The 9465-nt window shown below is 36.6% G+C and overlaps 1 non-coding gene across 1 annotated transcript; it reads left to right on the top strand.

Moving 5' to 3' along the window:
- The first annotated feature begins 1590 nt into the window (after positions 1-1590).
- On the top strand, positions 1591-1697 carry LOC133833285 (small nucleolar RNA R71). The gene has a single exon (XR_009892676.1). It is a non-coding gene; the product is annotated as a small nucleolar RNA R71 (small nucleolar RNA).
- Positions 1698-9465: the final 7768 nt, after the last annotated feature.

Below are 9465 nucleotides of genomic sequence, written 5' to 3'. Positions count from 1 at the left end.
ATGTTATAACAATTGTCACTTACTTTCAGATATGCCATCGCCTTAAAAACACTGAACACGACCTCATCCCCCTAAACTCTCAATCGAAGCTCTCCCTTTTGAACATAAATTAGATCTTTCCCAGTGGCTAAGAATGGTCTTCCAATAATTATGGGCACATTTGTATCCTCTTCCATGTCAAGAACAATAAAGTAAGCAGGAAAAATGAATTTATCCACTTTCACCAACAAATCTTCAATAATACCCCGTGGAGGCCTTACTAAACGGTCTGCAAACTGTAGAGTGATTGTTGTAGGTCTAGCCTCACCCAAACCAACTCTCTGAAACATAGATAAGGGCATCAAATTAAAGCTTGCCCCCAAATCACATAAAGCTTGTTTACACTCAAAATTCCCTATACTTCATGGAATAGTAAAACTCCCCGGATCTCTTAGCTTTTGGTGTAGTTTTCTTTGTAGAATTGCACTGCACTTTTCGGTTAAAGCCACAGTCTCATAATCTTCCATCTCCCTCTTCTTAGAAAGGATCTCCTTCATTAACTTTACGTAACAGGGAATTTTCTCTAAGGCCTCGACAAATGGAATGTTTATGTGCAACTTCTTGAAAACCTCTAAAAACATGGAAAACTGTTTATCAAGAGAGTTTTTCCTAAGTCTTTGAGGATATGGGAATTTAACTGGGGAATCAGCAATAACAATTTGTGGTGCCTTTTCTGTAGCAAGATGGACTTTAGTAACCTTCTCTCTCTCGGAACCAGATGTCTCACCCAACTCTTCATAGTTCTCAACAGATGACTGGGGTCTAGATTGCTTAACTTGCTTAACACTTCTCAAAGTGATGGCCTGACATTGTTCTTTGGGGTTCACCACAGTATTGCTAGGCAAGGTCCCCTGGGGCCCTCAACATGCTTGCTAACTGCCCCACTTGTGTCTCCAAATTTCGAATGGATGATTATGTCTCAGTCATAAACTAAGTCTGAGTATTAGTGAGAGTCAACAAAGATGCATGTAATTCATTTGGATTCTCTTGAAGAACTTATGGCCTAGGCTGCTGAGAGGAAGAATCTTGATTCATGGTCTGTTGTGGCATATTCTGCTGATATTGGCCTTGAAACTGTGACTGTTGGCCTTGGTTGTTTCTTCATGAGAAATTGGGGTGATTCCTCCAACTAGGATTGTAAGTGTTGGAGAATGGGTTGTTGTAAGGTCTCTGAAAATTTCCCACCACTTGAACTTGAGCTTAGTCCATATAAATATTGTTGGGATCCCTAGCTGTGCACTAACCAAAAGTATGTCGACCCTCACACATTTCACAACACATTTGCATCTAAATGGCATTGGCGGAATCAATATTGTGCTGCAATTGCTTCGTCAAAGAAGAAACTTGAGCAGTTAAAGCAGTGATAGCATCTAATTCATGAACTCCAGCCCCCTTTCTGACACTTGTTGACCTTTCATCAGATCATTGGTGTTTGTTTGTAGCAATATCTTCTAGTAAATTATAAAATCCCCACCAACAACAACATCAATTATCGTACTAGTAGTACCATACAACCCATTGTAGAAATTTTGGACTAACATCTATTGTTCAAATCCGTGGTGGGGACACTTCCTCTACAACTCCTTAAACCTCACCCAAGCATCATATAAAGACTCTCCATCAAGTTGATAAAAGTTATTCAGTTTTATCTTTAGCTTAGCAGCTTTTGATGGAGGAAAGAATTTCGTAAGAAATTTTTGAGCCAGGTCTTGCCAAGTTATGATGGAATTTTCCTAAAGAGAGTTCAACTAGCTCTTAGCCCTCCCCCTCAGTGAAAATGGAAAGAGCCTTAACCTGATTGCATCATCACTGACCCCGTTGTACTTGAAAGTATCACATAGCTCCAAAAAGTTAGCTAAGTGCATGTGAGGATCTTCTGAAGGTAAGCCACCAAATTGCACGGTGGATTGCAACGTTTGTAAAATCGCCAGCTTAATCTCAAAGTTATTATCATCCACATCTTGTGGTCTTATACATGTTTGCACTCCCGTAACAGTTGGGAGTACATAATCCCGTAAGCTTCTAACATCGGGATTATAAGCTTGTCCTGGCACCACTTCTAGCACCCCTCCATTTATCCCATCATTGTTTTGAGGATTTGCCAAAACCACAGTTGTTCCAGTAGCTTTCTTGTTTCTACGATTCTGCCTGCACGCTTTCTCATTCTCAGGATTAATAGGAATAAGGCTATCTGCTCCTCTTCTGCTACACATATAATAGAACTACCTGAAAAAATGGTTAAGAATGCACGCAAAACAAGTTAAAAATAGTTCAAAGAACAACAAAATTAGAAACAAAATTAATTACTTTGATATTGATAATTTTCAATCCCCAGCAACGGCGCCAAAAACTTGTTGCAAATTTTCATGCTATGCAAGTATGAACAATCGCAATTTGTAATAAATTTCTTGGTAAGACCAAGTATCGTCCCACAAGGACTGAATTATCAATTACCAAATAACTAATTCTTGGTTTCCATTTGTCTAACTAAAATTGTTTTTGTACTTTGATAATTAAAATAACACTATTTAAAATAATTCAAACTAGTAAGGAATAAACAAGAATAAATTCAAGAGATAAAATAAATAGGGACTTTTAATTTCATCAACTCTCCCTCCTACCAATCACTAACGCAATATCAACAATACTTCTTCTTATTAAACTAGCAAATTGGGAAAATTCATTTTATAATCGGATTAGGAATTATAAAACTCAACCTAAGTGCGAATTTTCTATATTCATTCGACAAATTCAACAATTAGGAGGCAATGAATACACAACCTAGATGCTACACAAATAATCTTGATACTTCCGTTCTAGATTAAATTTGTGTTGATTCAATCAAAGCTTGTTTAAATCTCACATTTCAAAATTTTGATTCAAACTCAAACAAATAATGAAAATAGAAGGCCAATCATATTTCATGCAATAAACACAGAATGAAACAAACTCAAAAGATGAAGAAGAAGATTGACAATGCATTATCACATAATAAGAGATCAAGTGAATCCATTACAAACCCTAATAAAAGAATTAGTTCAACATCATTCTAAAATAATTAAAAGTACTTAAGCTAAACATAAAAAATGAAAGGAAATAGAAAAAGAATTGTTTAGAACGAATTGAGATGCTCTCCGAGGTGTTCTCCACTTCTAATTTTTGTCCCCTTTTCTTTTTGCCTTTTCCCTTTTCGAAATTAGGATTAAAACCTAATTTTGTTTTATTCAGAAGCAGTGCAGGCTGTATCCCAACACTTTAAGTGTCGCGGCCCGTGTCACTTTGGGCTTCGCGTGGACGTTAGGCAGGTCGCGACCCAACCTTTTTAGCGCTACGGCTCTAGGGTAGACAAAGCCTTCAGCGTCGGGCCTCTTCATCCCTACGCCACTCATGTAGACCCTTGAAAATAAGACAAGCTTTCTGCCTTGGATCTGGTCGCGGCTCAGCACTGTCGTGCTGCGGCCCTGAAGAACTTTCCCAATTTTTACATTTCTGAGTTCCAAAATTCACCGAAGCCGTTAAATGACTCAAAGATCCATCCTGATATGGATACAACACCAAAAGGCCAGGTTTTTGTCATCTTTTCACCAATTGATCTTTTCCTTTATTTGAAAGCTAAAACCTGCAAACAAGCAAAAACAAAGCATAATAATGCACTAAACAACTAAAAATATTAATAAAAACTACCTAAAATGACTTAAAAATAGCATAAAACTATAATCAACAAGTAACAAAGCAAGAAAACTTCACTAGTCCTTGATCTGAACCTTAGAGGCTTAAGGAATTGGAGAAGGATGGCAGTTCATTCGTTTTGATGGAGTATGAGTTACCGAAAGGGAACAAGGAATTGAGGATTGTGGCAAAGATATTGATAGGTAAACTCTTTGAACTGTGTTATTCAAGTTTGATGATAAATTTAGAACTTGATGATGAAAAGGATTAAAGATTTGTATTATTGATTAATGGATGTTTATTATGTGTTTAAGATTTATTTTATTTGGGTTTCAATTGTTGGAAACATGCTAGGTTGATCGATTGGGTGTTTTAGGTCGAAACCTTGCAATTTAGGGCTTGAAATTGGGGTTAAATCGAACTAGCAATTTCAGAAATCACGTCGAGCGCGAGCGCGCTGGTTGTGTGGAAAGCGCAAATTCTTTGTGGGCGCGACCATGCCGGTTGCCCAGAAATGGGATTTTTGGGTTTGGTCCACCCTTTTTATTTTGAATAGGCACCTTTTTCTTTGAGGTTTTATGCAGTAGAGTTTTAGAAATTTCTTAAGGCTGTTAGGAGTCCTAAAAAGTCTAAGAGAAATTTCGTAAGTGTAATTTTATGTATGGTCTCCAAGTTCAAGCTTGTATGTTGTTTAGAACTATCTAAAGGATACTTGAACGGAACAAGGAACGTGTTTTGGAGCACTGGTGGACCTAAGGTAAGAAGAGTGGACACCTGCATGCAGGGTGTACGCTCGACGTACTTAAGTGTGGTAACTTTTTATGTTATATTATAAAATATTTTTATAAGCTATGCTATGAATTATATTATGGATTATGTAAGGAATTATGTTGTTAATTATGTTGTGAAATCCTATGAACTATGATTGTGAATTATGTTATGAGTTACATTGTGAATTATGTTATTAGTTATGTTGAGAGCTATGTTGTGAGTGATGCATGTTGTGTGTGACTGAGATATGTGTGAATATGATGTATGTCTGTATGGCATGCTTACGTTATGAAAATGCATGCTTATGTTAATCCGTGCTTGGTTGCACAACTAGCCGGAACGACATTGGTAATATGTGTTATGGATTAAATATGTTATAATAGGTTATGTTATGTTATGCTATGTTTATTTTATGTTATGTCTACATTATGTTATAGTTAGGTTAGGATAGATTATATTATGCTATGACTATGTTATGATATGATGTGGTTGGATATGGAACTTTATATGTTAGGGTATTGACTAAGAGTAGTTTATGATTTAGGTTGTGATGATATGACTTAGTTTATATTTTATGTTTTATGCTTTATCTCTTATGTCTTTTATTGTTGGGATTTGGGGGTTGTGCCCTACATAGTTCTTCATGTTGGGCGTTAGCTCACGGGTACTGTGTGTTGTGGGTAAAAGCAAAAGCGTAGTTGATGAGGCAATGAGTTGGAGTAGGCTCGCTCAGATGTGTGCATGCCATGATTGTTGAACTGGGGGTCAAAGGGGTTGCTACTAATGCATGGTTTTAGGAGTCTTCAAGTCATGGTTATATGCTGAGCTTTAATAACTTGTATTTTTATCAATGATATGCATGTAAAAGATGGTTCATATTAAGTACTGAGATCACCAGTTACATATTTTGTAAAAAGATATTTATTTTATGATTATTTTCAAATGAGTTTCGATAAAAGTTTTCTAGTAAATTAATTAGTCCATGTCGGGTCGTTACAGCGAAGGATGAAAAAACAATCAATCACATCTTTGGTAGAGGACACCAGTCATGTTCAATTTCCGTATAATGATCCTGTTGTGTTAACCATCCCCCTTTCTAATAGGAGAGATCGAAGAAACTTGATCGACAACGGGAGCTCAGTTGATGTGTTGTTCAGGTCTACTTTAGAAAAAATTGGGCTATCTATTAGGGACTTGATGGCTTGGTCGAAAACTTTGTATGAATTTTAAGGGGTAGGTCTATCATAGATAGTAATGATAGATCTCATGGTAACAATTGGGGATGAAACCCAAACCACAACTAAGATTCTCGAAATTATTGTATTAGATTTCCCAACTGTATAATGCCATTTTCGGTCGACTCGCTCTGATCAGTCTTGAAGCGAAACAAAACTTCCCACACCAACAGGTTTATGCATGGTCAGAGGATATCAGTTGGCAGCTCGGGAATGCTATAGTATAACAATGAAAGGAAAATCACAACTCGGGCAGCAAGCCATGGTAATCGTTGAACAGGCCGAAGAACACTAGCTGATGGAAACTGAGGTCACCAAACGTAAGAAGGTAGAGCCACAAATAAGTGAGGACATATCAGAGCTCCAAGCATTGGAGGAACTAGAGGGGATAATACTCAACGGAGAAATTACTTCCATGGTTGTGAAGATTGGTAAGTATCTCGATGTTGAAATAGAAAAGAAATCTGGTCAAGCTTTTGAAGAAAAACCTAGATGTCTGTGCATGGTCACATTCTGATATGGTCGGCATTAGTCCAAAGGTTATCATGCATACCTTGAACCTAGATAGGAATATACGAGCCAAAACATAAAAGTGAAATATCTAACTTGGATAGCTAACCCCATGCTGGTACCGACGCCAAACGAGAAGTGAAAGACCTGCATTGACTTCTGCGACCAAAATAAAGCATGCCAGAAGGATTATTTTCCTTTGCCCAGGAACGACTATCTGGTGGATGCGACCACCGGACACGAGCTCATGTCTATCATGGATGCATATTCTGGATATAACCAGATCGCCATGAATTTTTCTAACCTAGAACACAAGAGCTTTATCAATAACCATATGATATAATACTACGATGTGATTCCATTTGGGCTGAAGAATGTTGGAACAACATTTCAGAGACTAGTGAACAAATTATTTGTTAGTCTCGTCAGGAAAGTTGTCAAGCTTTATTGTAAATTCAAGGTCGAGCAAATATGTTTAAAACTTAACTGTGAGAATAGCAACTTTAAATCGTTTCATTTTGAAATCAAATGACAAGTGCCTCCAATTCTACAACCTATTGAGGGGAAATAAGAAGTTTGAATGGAATAAGAAACACAAGCAGGCTCTCCAAAATTTTAAAAAACATCTAGCTGAGCCTCCAATATTGTCTAAGCCCATGTGTGGAGAGATTTTATATCTCTATTTGGGTGTAACCGAGAATGTAGTTAGTGCAACCCTAGTTTGAGAGGATGAGCGATCTAAGAACCCAATTCATTACACTAGCAAATGACTCTTGGGAGAAAAAGCTCGGTATCCTCTAATGGAAAAGCTCACATTTTACCTAGTTCTAACCTCGAGGAAATTAAGGCCATAATTTCAATCTCATACTATACACATCTTAACCGATTAGCCTTTAAGGTAGGTTTTCCAAAAACCTGAGACATCGGGATGACTTCTAAAGTGGGCCATAAACCTCAGTCAATTTGAGATAATATATAAACCACAACCTTCAATCAAAGGGCAAGCTCTGGAAGATTTTGTGGCTAAATGCACAAGTTCCAAGAAGAGCAGATTAGAGAACCATTGTAGGAATTATGAAAACTGTTTGTGGATGGATCTTCCAATGAGCATGGGTTCAGATCTGGGATCGTATTAATCACTCTAGAAGGACATTGATTCAATTCGACTCTAAGATTTGGCTTTAGTGCTTTAAAAAATGGAGTCAAATACGAGACCCTATTTACCAGGAATTGAATATCTAAGTAATTAAAGGAAAATGTTATACAATGCTACAACGATTCTCAGCTCCTAGTAAATTAGGTTCTAAAAGAATACCAAGCTTATGGAATAAAAATGGCAGGATACTTAGCAAAAATGAAAGGCGAGTTATCATAATTTGATTTCTATTTCGTAGAACAAGTATCGCGCGAGCGAAACACTAATGTAGATGCCCTTGCCCATCTTGCATCAACCAAAGAAGAGAACACGTTGAACGTTGTTCCATTTGAATTCCTTGGAAAGTCAAGCATTGAAGAAGAATCTGTAGAGATCAAATTGATACAAATATGGTCGACATGGATGACTCCTATCATCGAGTATCTCAATTTGAGGAGATTGCAGGAAGACCACAAGGATGCACGCATGTTGTTATACTGAATCCTGAAGTTTATCCTAGTCTAGGGAATATTATATAGAAGAGGACATTATATGCTTTTCTTCAGATGTGTAGCACCCAATGAATTTCGGCCTATTATAAGGGAGGTCCACGAGGGATTTTGTGGTGACCATATTGGGGGCAATACCTCTTCATGAAGATACTCAGGCAAGGGTATTTTTGGCCAACCATTAAAAAAGGCTCGACCTAGTATGTTCAAAGGTGAGATAAATGCCAACGTTTCTCGACAATAACGTTGGCTTCACCAGTCGAGCTAACTATAATTTTATCTCAAAGGCCATTTTCCATTTGGAGGATAGATTTGATTGGATCATTTCCTATGGGAAAAGGTGGAGTACGCTATGTTGTGGTCATAGTGGATTATATCATTAGCAACTATCACCTCAAAGAGACTGTTAGACTTTGAGGTAAAGAATATAATTTGTCAGTACGGACTCCCAAGCAAAATTTTATCTAATAACGGAACTCAGTTCGACAGCGTTCTAGTTTCAAACTTTTGCGAAAAGCACGGTGTCATCAAAAGCTTCTCCTCTGTAGCATATCCATAAGCTAACGGATAAGTGGAAGCAGTGAATAAAACCCTAAAGGCATGCTTAATGAAAATATTGGAAAAGGATAAATGGTTATGGTCTGAGTAGCTCCCACATGTACTTTGGGATAACAGAACGTCTCACCGCACCTCTACTAGCCATACCCCATTTTCATTGACATACGGAAGTGAAGCTATACTTCCAATTGAGGTTTTGATGGCATCTCATAGGCAAAAGCCCTTCGACCAAGAACAAAACCACAACCTGTTGAAAGCATCCCTCGATCTAATAGAAGAACGCAGAGAATTATGACAACTTCTGTTGGCATCTTATCAACAGAGGTAGCTCGATATTTTAATTCGAAGGTCAAAGAAAGAAAATTCGAGCTGAGAAACTTAGTATTTAGAAGGGTGTTTCTGGCAAACAAATACCTTAAGGATGGGGTGTTGGGACCAAATTGGGATAGACCATACCAGATCGTGGTAATCTTACATGGAGGAACATTCAAATTAGCTTGATTAACTTAAAAAGGAGTTCCGCGAACTCGGAATGTGCTTCATCTTACGAAGTATTATCAATAACCCTTTTAGTTTGAGTTTATATTATATTTCGATTGTAAAAATTAAAGGGTTAAATCTATAAAAGCCAGTTTTTAATTTCCAGAACTATTTAAATGCAATAGTTGTTGTGTATTTCAAACACAATACTAATTTTTAATTAATTTTGACTGTTAAACCATTAAAAGCCATCTAGAATATTATCAAATTTTAATCGCTTGGGCAGGTACATATAATATTATAATTGGTACATTTTAAGTCTTTGAAATATTTTAGTTAGCGTGGAATTTTTAAATGAATAATTTTAATTATAATTTTTTAAATTATTAAATAATAAAAATAATTAGTTTTTATTTATTTAAAAAATGTGAAAAATAAATCTGATAATTCAAATTCGATTTGAATTATTTTATAAATTTATTCAGATAATTAAAATATCTAATAAGGTTGGTTATCAGTTGAAAAAATATATTATTAAGTAAATAAAATGGTTAAGCAC

Source organism: Humulus lupulus, chromosome 4 (assembly GCF_963169125.1).
Source record: "Humulus lupulus chromosome 4, drHumLupu1.1, whole genome shotgun sequence".
NCBI lineage: Eukaryota > Viridiplantae > Streptophyta > Magnoliopsida > Rosales > Cannabaceae > Humulus > Humulus lupulus.
This window is presented reverse-complemented; position numbering and strand designations above follow the sequence as displayed.